Below are 1,416 nucleotides of genomic sequence, written 5' to 3' on the forward strand. Positions count from 1 at the left end.
ACTAAAAAATAATATTTATAAGAGATATTAGTGTATTAACATGTATATTTATGTGGGATTTAAAAAAACTTGATGTCTGAAGATGATTTGAGCCAAGTGCATGAAGCCACGATATTGGTCATTTCATTTGGCCCAAAGAGTTACATGGTATTGTTTTTTACACATACATATTTATATATTTTAATTAAGTTGTCAATGAATAAACTATATATTGATTTATAATATATGTCGATGTCATTTTACTCTTGTAGGAAACTCCTAGCATGGGTGAGGAGCCATGTTTCCCTACCTCAGATACCACTACTACTGACCGAGGAAAGGTAATTTCAAACACAACTTCTATTGAATTGTTAGTTTGAATAACTTACATGTAATTTACATAACTTATTGTAGCATTCAATTTAGATTTTGACTTTTCAATTGTATGAAATGATTATACATGTGCACATAGATTGATTATCTCACATTCTTGTTTTTTTTATGTAGCAACCTATTGGCTATACATCAACGTTGAATTCTCTTGACATAGTTAACTTCCCAATGCAAGAGGTATGTGTTTATTTTATATTCTCGATATGTTTAGATAGAAGTATCTATATATCTAGTTTAGTTTAAGATTCATTGTCAATTAAATTATTTACTAATTTATATCAATTTTCACGTTATAGTCTTTTACCCTAGCTAACATTGTAATGGAGCAATTGCCAATAATATATGAAAGGAATCTTGATCGTCGTAGGGGACCACCACCTATGGGTTGTCTTTTAGAGAAAAGATTGATAGATGACGTAATCAAAATAAATTATAGAGAATTATAATTCAACATAAATATCGATTTTGATGTTAATTTGGTCCAATTATAAATTATCTAGTACATAATTAATCTACTTTGTGGTTTGTATTGTTATTGTGCAGTCATTTCCAAAGGAACGAAGCACTTCAAAGAGGCTCCATTTTGATGATCCACCAACATTTTAGGATTTTCTAGAGATGTTTATCATGACTTTTGGATCTACAAGATATATGCCACATATTGTATTTAGATCTATATGGCATATGCCACATTTTGTATTTATATCTTTATATGGGATATGCCACATTTGTATAACGTTTATTGAGTTGGCATATATATGCCATTTTTGTATAAGTGCATGCATGATCATTATATATTTTGATAATGAAAATTTGATATTCAATCTAATTTGTTCCTCGTGTGCAAGTATTCCTACTTTGAAACTTATATTTTGAATGTATATTCAACTTAGAATGGTTTAGTTATGAATAATAGCATGTTATACAATCTTAATGATATTGCGCTTGAATACAACTTATGAATTAAAATTGGTAACCATCTATATATTTTGAGTGTTAAAATTGGTTGCCTTGGGCAACTTCACCAAAATTTATGACTATCTT

This window comes from Cryptomeria japonica, chromosome 9 (assembly GCF_030272615.1).
Source record: "Cryptomeria japonica chromosome 9, Sugi_1.0, whole genome shotgun sequence".
NCBI classification, from domain to species: Eukaryota; Viridiplantae; Streptophyta; class Pinopsida; order Cupressales; family Cupressaceae; genus Cryptomeria; species Cryptomeria japonica.